At 33.7% G+C, this 12,453-nt stretch overlaps 1 long non-coding RNA gene across 1 annotated transcript; it reads left to right on the forward strand.

Moving 5' to 3' along the window:
• Window positions 1-3,627: 3,627 nt before the first annotated feature.
• LOC121254539 lies at window positions 3,628-7,009 on the forward strand. Its single transcript, XR_005938661.1, has 5 exons — window positions 3,628-3,924; window positions 4,109-4,183; window positions 4,283-4,361; window positions 5,890-5,978; window positions 6,942-7,009. It is a non-coding gene; the product is annotated as an uncharacterized LOC121254539 (long non-coding RNA).
• Window positions 7,010-12,453: the final 5,444 nt, after the last annotated feature.

Consider the following 12,453-nt stretch of genomic DNA (forward strand, 5'->3'; position numbering starts at 1 on the left):
TTATTTACATTATTTTACGTGCAAACGTATGAAATAAACGTCCGAACGTTTTATCTTAACGTTCGATCGTTTATTTTGCTATATTCGAACTAATGCAAAGTAGCTTAAAATTAACACAAAAAAATGCATTAATGTAAATAATTTTTTTTCCTTTTTTATTTTCAGGATATGGCCCTTCCACTGCATACTAGGAAACAAGAGAGGGAAGAAGCCACATTGGACACTGCTCATATCGGAGCTCGTACTGTTACGGTAAAGCAAGAGGTCCTCATTAAAGAATTCGACGAACTCTGTTGGTAGCAAACGGACCTGAGAGATGTTTTCCTCAGTAGAGGCTGGGGAAATATCTGCACATTGAGGGGGAAGGTATACCCCTCAATGGTTCAGGAATTCTATATGGGATGTGTGACATGCCTCATGATGCATCCTCTCACACCGTGACTGTACGCGGTGTTTCCATTGAGGTATCACCAGATGTCATCGGTGAGCACCTCGGGATTCGTCGAGGAGTTGAGACATTTGCACACTCAACACCCCGTGAGGATGTATGCACTTTTACATCATCTACTGGCCACCCATTTGAGCCAGCATCAGCCAGAGATGCAGGCCAGTCAAAGGCTGAGGATACTGGCGTCGATGCTCGGGATGATGACCGAGACGAGGATTTCTACATCCTCATAGGGAGGGACCGCATGCAGATCGAGCGGAAGAACGCCTTCAACTAGAACCATCTGCTGCATTTCTTCCGCATGTTGCACCTTATTGTTGCAACAAATGTCGATCCTGTGGCACATAAAACCACATTTAGTCGGCTACGGGCACAATTTTTTATACGAGTGGCACGTGGAGATCCTATAGATTTGCCACTACACATCTTTGAGAGGATCCGTTACGAGGCGAGCATCGTCTCTACGGATAATCTCCCATATGGTGTCTTAATCAGCCAGAGGAGCGAGTTAAATATTAGATGAGCCCCCTCCACATGACCACTCATTAACTTAGCATTGGACAGGCAAGGAGACGTCAGCCACCCCCTGTAGAGGATCTAGTTCCTCCAACGCAGCCTGAGCCAGGTCATGTGGGGAGTAATAGTCAGCATACGCCGAGTACATCTGCAGGAGGTGTGCGACCTGCTTGGGTTGATGCGGTCATCTCACAGCTGACTGCGCATATCGATCATAAGATGGATCGATCGCTCGAGCTAGGCTATATTGGCGTCTGTTGCCGAACTCACCCATCGTGTAACTATCCTTAACGACAAGGTTGATACTTGACTGAGGAGGTACGGAGTTTGACTTTCGCGGACAACATTATCATCTGACTATTGTTTACTACATTCTATCAAATTTTGCATTTTATTTTTAATATTTGTAAAGAAAAATATTACTGAATATTTCTGTTGTTTTTTAATTTCAATTATTAATCTTTTTTGATGTTATATTTTTCAACTTTAATACTAAATCACTACATTTCAAATATATATAAACATAAATATATATTTATATATTACAAATTGTGTATATATAAATATATACAAGTCAATTTTTTAGACTTATTCACAAATTATGTACAATAAAAATCACATAATTTTTAAATTAAAGTCATATTTAATTTAAATTACAATGAACGTTCGAACGTTATTAATTAACATTCAAACATTGGCGCAAACATTTCACTTTCGAACGTTAATTAATAACGTTCGAACGGTTGCACCAAAACATTTCACGTTCGTACGTAAACAGCCGCAATGTTCGAACGTATATGTGACGTTCGAACGTAAATTTTTCATATGTTAGAATGTAAAAAAAATCTCATCTATCTTTAGTGACAATTTCCAGAAACTGTCACAGAAAATATTTTTTAGTAACAGTTTAAGGTCTGTTATAATTTTTTAACTGTCACTAAAAAGTAATTGTGTTGTAGTGGTAAGATTGAGACATGACATGATAGAGGAAAATAGGAAAAGACAGAAGACTGGTGTTGTTTGTATGTTACTACGATCGATGTGAAAATCGAATAATATGTCTTTTGGCAGCCGTTAAAAAAAGGTAATAAAAGGTGTGGGACATATTACTAGAAGTGAAAGACATAAAAGGCTGTAAGGCTTCAATATTATTTAAATAAATATAATAATTAAAAATAATTAAGATAATTTGATATAACAAAAATAAAGAAAGTGGTTTAGAGTATTGGCATCAGTTTAGCCATAGTCAAAGTTAAAATTTGACAAAAGCTAGATATTTGGCTAAAAGTCAAGGCCATTCAAATATATAACATCACATTAGATTAATAATTCAAAATAATAATATAATATTATTTTTTAATAATAAATATATATAACCCCACATTAGATTAAGTAAAAATAAGTCAAAATAATAATATAATATTATTTGTTTAGTAATAAGTTTTTTTAATTTGTTTTTTATTTTGCCACTACACTAAGTATATGTTAATTAATAATTTAAAAATTATTAAATTATTAACTAATATATAATTAGTGCTAACATTAGAATGCAAACAATCAAAAGTTTAGAAATTAAATATGTTAATTAATAATTCAAAAATTATTAAATTATTAATTAACATATAGTCAGTCTTAATATTAGAATGTAAACAATCAAAAGTTTGGAAATTAAATATGCGTTTGATCTGTGAATAGTGAATAGCCAAGTTTGGACTTCCCTTTACATTTACTATAGCAGAGTTTCACCTAATGGACTTTAGCTAGTTCTATGCAGGTCTAAGCAGAACTTAGCTATATTTTAGATTTCATTGGCATGACATTTAGTTACTTCAATGTCAGTGCTTTTAAAACAATTATATATTTAAGAGTAGCTCTACAGAAACAGATGGGGGCTCCCGACGGTGTATTTTATCTTCTTCTATTTTTGCTTTAGTTTATCTATTTTTTAATATTTTAAAAATATATATATAATATTATTAAAAATACTTTCTTAATCATTAAATAAAAATAATAGTAAAACATTGTCGGTCCCCATCGAGAGAAGCAGCATTTCTCTATATTTAATAGATGGATAAAGACGCAAAGCTAATAATTTGAAGAGGACCGTAAAAAATTCGGCTGTAATTTTCAACAGAGGTGACTTTAATGTGAGAATTTTGTTGTTCCACGCACTTTTAAACGATAAAAGAGGAATACGAAATTTGACGAACCTCGTACTGCATTAATATTGTGTTATTATTTAAAATAATGAGATATATATATATATATATCTATTCTATTTATCTATAGTATATATATATTTATATAATATAAGTGGTGATAGAAGTAAACAGTAGAATTGTCGTCCCCCATGCATCTTGTCCTTTTTTGGATGTTTTGTCTTTTTTATCCTTCTATTTTCACGTTTTGTGTCCGTTTATGTGATGGTATTTTAATCTTTACATCTTATGGTATGACGTCGTGTGAGTGATATTTTTTCCAAAAGAATTTTAAACCACAAAAATCCATCTCTCATTCTCGGCTTCATCTGCCTCTCAAGCTCTCTCTGAACTCAGACCCCCTCTATTTTCTCTCTTTACCTCGCGACCCTCGATTTCTTTGTCTTGTTGAAACCCGAACCACGGAAGCTATGAGACCTAGCCCCAATGCCTCTCTCTCCCTTTGTTTCCGTCATCCCGACCTTAACCTCTACGATTTCCAGCCCGATTTGCCATTTCTCTTTTCGATCTCCTCCATTGTGCCTTAGAACGGTGGTTTCGGTAGTTCTCTCTCTCCACAGTCCACGGCTAGAGAAGCCTAGCTCTGACTTAGTTTCTTTTTTTCCCTTTTATTGTGTTAATTTGTTCTAGTCAATTTTTGGTTGGGATTGTTCTATGATTTTCTATCTCTGAGTCTAGGTTTAATTTTTGGTTTTTGTTGAATAGGGTGTTGGAGGCCCTGATGGCTGAAGCCTCTCCTCAGTGAGAATTGCTTTGCTCAGTGCAAAGTTACATCCAGATTCCCACTAAAAGCAGTTTAATAAATGGGTTTAGATTTTTTTTTTCCTTCCATGTCGTGGTTTTCTGCAGCGTTGGGTTTATCTTTACACAACTATTTGCCTCTAAGACTCTCATTTTCTAAGTTTGTTATAATTTCAATTTTTAGGGTGTCTACAAGAGGGACACAAAGAAAACCTTTAGTCGATCTCCATTGGAGTAAATCTCCGTCACTAGCGGCTCTGTAAGTATTACGGATATTACTGCTCCATCACCGGTTGCTCTATAAATTTTACAATGCCCTAATCTAGAGAGTTATTTCATATATTTTTATTCCATATAGGGGCTAATGTTGCGAATCTAGTTGTGAATATATATGGTGTTGAATCTGGGTTAGAGCATGAGGAGAGCGAGAGTTTCAGGTTATAAAAATGTCTTGTTTAATTATAAATGCTTTGGATCACGACACAATTATAAAGCATGCCATGCAATAGTTTAATAAATGGATTAAGATTTTTTTCCTTGCATGTCGTGGTTTTCTGTAGCGTTGGGTTTATCTTTACACAAATATTTTCCTCTAAAACCCTCATTTTCTTAGTTTCTTTTAATTTTAATTTTCAGTGAGAATTTTTTTTTGTAAGTATTGTGGGGTCATGAAACCTTGGGTAGACAATGACACAGAGCCTTTACTTTTTTATTTTTCTTGTATGAATTGGCTATGGGAATAAATGGCATGTCCTTGGTTTTGGAAATGATTGATTTTATATCCAAGAACATAGGCTGCTTGGAAACTTGGTTAGAGTGAATAGGACATGTATTGTGTAGACCATAAAGTATTGGGCAATCATTGGCATGAGCCTTCGTCGAAATTTAATTTTCCGCGTGTATATTGTAGGAAGAGTAGATTTTGTTTTGGTTTAATTTTTTAAAAATATTTACTTGTAAAAATGCTTTTTTAAAAAACAATTACGATGTTTTAAATCATAAAACGCTGACTGGTGGTCTGTAGTTTTATGATGGAAGTCTTAATACTCACTCATATTTTTAACATGCTTTGTTTCTATCCATGTGAAAAACATATTGTCAGTTATTCCTACCTATAATAATAATAAAATAAAAAAAAGAAGTTATTCCTTGAGCAACTGGAAAGCGTTCTTCAAGGAAATGAAACTTCAATAAGGTGTTGACAACTTGTTTCTTTCAAGGCTGTTTTGTTCACAGATGTACTTTGATGGTCAAATGTTGTGTTGTCTACAATAGTTTAAATCAAGTTACTCTTTTAGTGTGGAAAATAAACACGATTTATTATTTGCTGCAGTAAAGATGAGCTTTTAGTTAGGAGTCGAGATCAATCATAATTAAATTGGTTTTTTTTTTTTTTTAAATTGGCATGATTGCGATGAAAAATATAACATTGTTCTTGCATTTAATGTGATTCGTCTCTGGGTGCCAATTGTATATTTGAATGTCAAAAAAAAAATCTAGATTGATTTTTCTCGCTTAAAAGAGTTACAATATTAACAGTTGTTTCTTTATTTATTTAATTTTAATTTGTGTGGAGAAAAAGATGGAGCTAAAGAGTTTTAACTGAAATAATTAAGTCAGGATTTATTCTAATTAAGTCAGGATGTCTCTTTTCACCTTCTATTAAATTTATATGTGCTTGAGAAAGTTGTTCCCGTGCTGATATGCATGTGTATGATGACTAGGCACATTTGCCTCCCATATTTAGGGGCAACAAGGTTCAATAGCTTTAGTTATAATCATTAGCTTCAGTTATAATGGTAGTGGTATTTCGAGAGTAGCTGCTGCACATATCCTCAATGATGCATCATTTAAGGTGATCATATGTAATGCAATATATCTTTTTTTCTTTACTAAAAGCTTTAGATAGGCAAGACTCTGTCTTGCTTTCTGCAATTTCTAAATATCGTCAATTTCTTTTTTCAGGTGATCTTGCTAGAATCAAGGGATAGATTTGGCAATCGTATTCATATAGACTACTCATTTGGTTGTTCAATAGAAACGGGAGCATCATGGTAAGTTCACTTGTTATTTTTTTTTAATATCTTTCCAAACTCTACATGTTGTAAATACAAATGGATTCATTGGTTATGCAATGAAAATTAAATGGTGTCTTTATCTATAAATTCACAATGCTCTGTTAGTTCTTGTTGCATGTTATCCAATTTATTTGCTCTATTATCCATTGTTCATGGGCTATCTCTGCATATTGGTATTAGCTTTAGCATCAATTCCCATCTTCTGAATTCAATTCCATTATTTATAGTCCATTATCGATAGTTCAATTTTTACTTTCACCTTTTTTTTAACAAATACTTCATAAGATCCTTGAAATATCAAAGACAACACAATTTCTTTGTTGCTTAACCACATCTGGAAATTAATGCCACCATAAATGTTTCATCTCAATTCATTGTTGCTAGATGAATTATTGCTTCTTTGTTGCTTCTGTTTTTTCTATCTTCTACAATACTTTGTTGTTTAAAGCTCCCTGAATAGCAACTTCCATAAGTCTGATAACTCTAGCTAGATGAATAATTACATTTCTTCTATACCATTCACACTTTTTTAAGTTACAGTAATGATGATTAAGTTATATTTTAACTTTGATTTATTTACTTATTTCTTTATTGCATAAAACTTGAAAAAGCAAGGCAGGAATCCAAATCCAAAGATGAATCTTTGAGGAAGTTAGAAGAGAACTTACAGAACCTTGAGAGCAAGGCAAAAGCTGGCATAGATCAAAGTCATAAAAATCTACATAAGAAGATAAAAAAACTTGAAGGCCAGATTGAGTTGAGGGCAGCCATCCACAACCAATATGAGAAGCAACTTTTGGAATTATCTAAGAGATTAAAGGGGAAGGGAAGAAGTCTACAGTAATCTCCAGCAAAAGGTTGCTTCCCACTTAAACTATAGTAGATAATTATGCTTTTTTATTTATTATTATTGCTAAATTTGGATTATTTCTCCTTAAGGTCAAAGAGTTGGGGATCAAGTTTTTGCTTTAACAGCACTAAGAATCTGCATATTTTCAACAGAAGTATGTGTATCTAACTCTAAAGTGTGAATCGTTTATTAAAAAGTCACTGCTATTATACTTTTTTTTTCTAGTGTTAATCAAAATTCTTATTGTTTCCATAATTCCACCCTGTTAACATTTTTCTATGCACCCATTTAAGTCCTAATTAGTCCTCTACTTTTTTAAATGGCAGCCAAACTTTCAATTAAAAGTTGGCTTCATATGTAGTTTCTTTCAGAACTCTCAAACTGCATGGAAATTTATTGCCTTTATTGTTGCAGGAGGAAGTACTTTTGGAGCAACTTAAGCAGTCCAGATTATAGGAAACTAGGCTTGCAATTTTTTATGGGTGCAGATCATTTTTTCCTTTTTGAATGAGGTTCTTATTGGGATCCAAAGCTAAAAAAAAAAACGATCTGGCCTGTTAAAAAGTATTTTCACAAGTCATTTTTTATGATTCTCTTGAGTAATAAACTGCCACTCTTTGCAAAAGCAAAACAAGGTCGTAAAAGAGAGTTCTTTTTAATGTTAAAGCACTATGGAAGACTATTCTTTTGTACCACTCTTTGTGTTTGAGATCTGATTTCAAGAATTCAGTTGTGAATAAATGTAGCACATGATTAAACTAATTCTCTGATACCTTGTAGTGATGGTTCATATTTAGGCACAATCTGATTCACATGAAAGAAAATTTGAAACTTTCGATGGTAATGATTTACCACAATTTGAAACTTGTAAAATAAAATTAATGCTATCAGAATTATTTCTTTTGAAAATTTGGTGTCTCATTCACTCCAGAATTTAGAAATGGAAAGAGATTTTCTTTTGAAGTGAAGTTCCATTACCTCAGAAACAGAGGCTAATGAAAATATCAATGTGGGAATCAATAACATGCTCTTTTGGATTACGCTTCGCTTTTCATTAGAATTAACTTGGATTTGGGTTTATGTTACCCGCAGGATCAAAAGACAATGCTGGAGAATGAGGCCTTGCACAATCAGATGAGAATTAAACTTGATTCGACTATGCATACATACACATCAGAACCATTTCTTCTACATAAAGCCATGTGAACGACCTAAATCTATTGCACTGATGTTTATTGTCCTTAAATATGAACAGCTTGAGCAAAAATGAAGAAGTGTCTCCAAGTCAGTTTCCCTTGAATTCGAGCCTGAAAATAAGAGGTTTTCCCAAATAGGTTCAAAAGCTGTTTCTACCTCATCTGAGGACAATGAGCATTTAGACACTTGTTTGCAATTGGGGTACATCACAAGTTTGCATGAGTTCAATATCTCCAAATGTATTGCCCCCCTCCTCACCAAAACCACAAAAAAAAAAAAAAAGGGACACGGGCCTTCTTGTTGTGGAAATCAGAAGAAGATGTGATTTTTCAAAAGGGTGTTATTTGTTCTATGGTACTTTATAGGAAGTCGTATTGGAAATTGGTGATAAATTTGTTTCTTCTTTGGGATGCATTAGAATAATTGTTATGGTTTGATTCTTTTGAATATGGTGTAATCAAACTTATGATAGTCATTAAGTGTGCTATATATTCTTGACACGCCTGGAAGCTTAAGTTTGATTGTAATTGTCCATGATTTATGTTGATTTTGTTATTATTTGTGATCGTAAGTTAATTTTACCATGTGCAAGCTTCTGTGGCATTTACTAGCGTTGTTATCGTAGCTGTCCTAACAGTATATGTAAGCTAACTAGTGTTTTGTTTAACCTCATATATCTTTGCATTGCTTGCCCAAGCATTATATTTGATAATATTATTCATCTCACTTATGATGATTGTGATTGTCCGTTCAATTGTATTTAAATTTTTATCATGGGCTCAAGTGACTTAGAAATTTTAGTCACTACCCATTTATGCTTTAGTCTTCACTACCTATTTATGCTTTAGTCCTCTTGCCTTTTTTTTTTTTTACCTCAACGTTTCCTTTATGGGCATGTAATGGGACAAAGTGTTTTGCTTTTTCCCCTTGTGGGACCTAAAATAGGTGATAACGTGCATTACTTTCTTTTACAAACAATTGTTTCCATTCTCTTGCTCTTTTAGCTAATTGCTAAAGGTCAAATTTGAATAATCAAATGTAATTTCCCAACGGGTGCCTGATATGTGTAGTTATGCACATTCTTCTATTTTGGTAGTGTCTAAATCCAAAGAGAGTATTACTCTTTTGCTCAAAGAGATATGTGTAGTTATGCGCATTCTTATGCACATTAAAGCCTTAGATTTTAGAGTATCTGCTACTATGCATGCTTGACTTGTCCTCATAAATTTTTTTTTTTTTTTTGGTCTGGCATAAGAATGATGGTTTTCTTTCATTTACTAGATACGTGAACCCTAGTTTGTCTCAAAATTTTCTCCACAGCCAATTTCTTAAGTTTGTAACCATATTGTTTCAAAAAATTAATAATTTGATAAGATCCTCATTTTACACTTTCTATTTGATCTTATATTTTTTGGCCATGTAGTTGTAATTGCAGTGACCATTATATACATAACCACATTGGATTAGGTAAACCAAACATTAGAGTGGATGCTCTAGAAAAATAATCATTGTTTTTTTGAAAATTTATTCTTGTAATCTCTAGCCTTTAGTTTTAAATCTTTTTTGTTAGTTATTTATACTCTTTCAGGATTTTGGAACTTGTGGGCAAAGCATGGCTGGCAAAAATTGTGAATAGTTATGCAGTTCCATTTTTTCTTTTTAAAGAAACCAAATTTCATTTTTATTTTTTAACATGTTTATCCAAGAGTTTTATATCGTTCATATGATTTGCTACTTAATGCTTGCTCCGGCCTTGACTTGATTTTTTATGCTTTTCATTCTCCTTGGGTTGCTTGTCTTATCCTGATTAATACTAAACTAGTATTATGTGGTAGTTTGTCAGCATTAATGAGTTCTTGAAGCCTGCCCAAGGAGAAATGTACTACAGCCTTGGTAGTCGTGGCAGCCTCATTCTGGGAGAGTATTACCGCTCAAACTTCCTAAAAAGATAGGATGATTCAGCTTGGTACAGATATAGATCAACTCAAGTAACGTTATAAAAAATTCAATATCCTCTCATCCTGCAGAAAAAGTACACAACATGTGAAATTATGTATTAAACTATGGTTCATATATGATCTGTGTACCACTTTATTTTGGAAACTTGTATCAAACATAGTTGACATTAGGCAAGTATGGTACTTAATTTATTTTGTAAACTTGTAACAAACTTTGTTTTTGTTTGTGTTAAATTATTTATTAATCAAATTTTCTTGGAAAAGTCATATTATTTTTGTAAAAAAATTATTTCACCCAACTAGACAAACGTCTATTGGTGTGTATATTAATTTACTTTTTTATCTATATATAGTTCATATATATATAATTAATATATATATTTTCTCTTCACTGGATAAATGCCCCTTCATTAATACTAGTATTATCTATTTAATTATATAAAAGTTAAATATTCAATTGCTGAGTTGTCCTTCGTACCATAAAATAAGGGAACGAAAGGGTGCAAGTGTGAAATGAGAAGGTGAGTCTGAAAAGAGGTGGCATAGCGCGAAAAGAGAGATGAAAACCAGTAGTAAGTCGGGAGACACAAACACCGCACTTCTAAACACGTTTCGAATGAAATGCCAGCCTCTTCCTTCTTTTCATTAATTTGTTTTGTCTTTTGCGTTCAGGTTTTGTCTAGAACGTGCGTGCTCTTCTTTTCTTTCTTCTGTTTCCTCTTCTCTTCATTTGTTTTATTTCTTCGCACCTCTTCGTTGGACGTCTGTATCTTCCTTCCGTCCTCTTGCGTTCGGCGTCCGTAGCTTTTTAGCCTTTTCGTGTGCTTGAGATACCAACACCGCACTTCTCAACTTCCACCGAGAGCTTGACACCAAACTGAACAGTAAAAGACGCGGGGGTGTAGAGAGTCTTGAGAGTGTGCGTGTTTTTGTGCGTTGGTTTAAAGAGGGAAAAGAAAGGGTCCACTTTTTTTATGCCAACCTGATTGTTGATTCCATTTGGGTTGTGTTTAACGCAATTTTTCTCGATGATGGTGTTTGCTTTGAAATCGTTTCACTCTTGAATCTTGATGTTTCTTTTAGGCCATACAGTGCTTGGGGAGGTAGAAATACCCAGTTATAGAAAAAGGCCAGCTGTTTTCTCATCTTCTTGATGATTCCCTCACGATTTTGTCAAAGTAGCAACTGGGTTTGGTTCGACTTGATGTTTGGCATGATTATTACTGCTTAGTATCCTCCAAAAGAGGTTGCGTCACTTTGTTTTCTTGGCATGGTGAATGATTGGAGCCGGGTTTGTCAAGATAGAAATTGAGTTTCCTGCATTTTCACCCTTTTTCTTCTGCGTGTGCAGAAAAGGAGTAGGACGAAGAAGATTGAAGAAGATTTGGCCAGAGCACGAGCGGCTATCCACAACGCAATTCGTTTACAAAACTGTACTTCTGATAAGGAGGAAACATACATTCCCAGCGGATGCGTTTACAGGAATGCATACGCCTTTCATCAGTAATGTTTCGAGTAAATTCTTTCTGTTATTTTTTCATAAAGGGCTGCTGAAAATGTTTTGCATTTTTTGGTTGGTTTTAGATTGCTTATAACAAAGTGTTTTCTACATCAGCCGAAATAATAAGTTTTTCAAGTCCATCTTCGGCAAATCTACCGACATTTTTTCCTAAGCGGTCTGCATTCCGGTGAGCGAAAACGTTTTCCAATCCGTTTCTTTGTTTGTTTGCATGCGGCCGTACGTGCATGGTTGTGTCTTTAATTTGGGCCTCCTCCTTTTGGCCATATTATAAATTGACTATGAAAATATTTATTAGTGAAGTGAACATGTTCTATTTTATATACATTTGATATAATCTTTCTAATAGTTGTGAAAGTAATTATGTATACTAAACTATTTAGAGTTATAAAATTTAACATAAATAACGATCCGTGCATTGTGCAGGTTATAGACTCGTTATTATAATAAGCGGTTATCGAGCCACCATAGTAATGAATAGTGAAATTGACGTCCTCCGTGTATAATCTGTGCTTGATGATTTGTCTTTTTTATTCTTCTATTTTCTTTTTTTGTATCCGTTTAAATGAGGATATTTTAGTCTTTTAGTGCAACTTATATGTTAGGGGTATGCAGCTTCACCTTTTTTTTCTCTTTCAGTCTTTTTACTTTCCTATTTTTCTCTTCCCTCTTCATTTTCTATTTCTTCTTCTCACCGAAAGTAACATTTTTCTCTCTTCTTCTTCTCTCTGTCTCTCTCTTCTCTGCATCTTCTCTTCGTCTTCATCTATGTATATTCTCTCTTCAGGTTTGTTTTCTGCATCGTTGAGTTTTTTGTTTTCATACCATTGAACTGGTTTGAGGATTGTAGATGGGTTTTTAGTCTCCAGATTTCTTAACAAAATAGATGGTTTCTTTGTTCTTTTTTGCTTTGCATGCAGTGGTAGA

The sequence above is a fragment of the Juglans microcarpa x Juglans regia genome, chromosome 1D (assembly GCF_004785595.1).
Source record: "Juglans microcarpa x Juglans regia isolate MS1-56 chromosome 1D, Jm3101_v1.0, whole genome shotgun sequence".
NCBI lineage: Eukaryota > Viridiplantae > Streptophyta > Magnoliopsida > Fagales > Juglandaceae > Juglans > Juglans microcarpa x Juglans regia.